The 599-nt window shown below is 37.4% G+C and overlaps 1 protein-coding gene across 1 annotated transcript in view; it reads left to right on the top strand.

Annotated features, from left to right (window-relative positions):
• The window catches only part of LOC105451166 (sodium channel protein para), a 40,997-nt gene that overhangs the window by 12,951 nt on the left and 27,447 nt on the right, over positions 1-599 (top strand). The window lies entirely within an intron of this gene.

Here is a 599-nt window from a genome sequence, read left to right as displayed (position 1 = left end):
CCCTCGATGTCGTCCACGTAAACTTGCAGCGTTAAGGCGCGCATTTTCAGGACCCACACGGCCTGGTGAACGAAGTCATATATGTCACAACTGATGCAAAAACAATTATTAACAAGGAGAAACAGTGTATATATTAATATATACCTGATCCAGCGGATTTTTCCTCAACAAATCCGTGCATATCGCGGCGCACTCTTCGTATTTTTGCCGGCTGAATAAGCTCAAAGCTTTAAATAATTCCATGTTCGACAAAGTTTGAATTTCCTCGAAATGGAATATCAGTCCCGTGGCATTGATCCGATTACTGTAGACTATACCTTTATACTATGCTTTGTGCAACCACCTGCCTTACGACTGTAGTACAAGCACAAGCGAAGTTATTGATTATTCCGAGTTACTTCTTTTGCCGGCGTAAAATGTAAAAGTATAGTAATCGATGCAGCAGTATGATTGGTATTTGTTCTTAATCGCGCGAAATGATACATATTCGACATATATAGCCTTTGATATTCCTTATTTTTAACGCAAACGTGAATGGATAAATTATCGAATGTAATCCTAATATGATTTTGATCTATTAAATTATTACAATTATCTTT

The sequence above is a fragment of the Wasmannia auropunctata genome, unplaced genomic scaffold (genome assembly GCF_000956235.1).
Source record: "Wasmannia auropunctata unplaced genomic scaffold, wasmannia.A_1.0 LD336053.1, whole genome shotgun sequence".
In the NCBI taxonomy this organism is placed as follows: Eukaryota; Metazoa; Arthropoda; class Insecta; order Hymenoptera; family Formicidae; genus Wasmannia; species Wasmannia auropunctata.
Note: the sequence above shows the minus strand (reverse complement) of the source record. Positions and strands in the feature narration are given on the sequence as shown.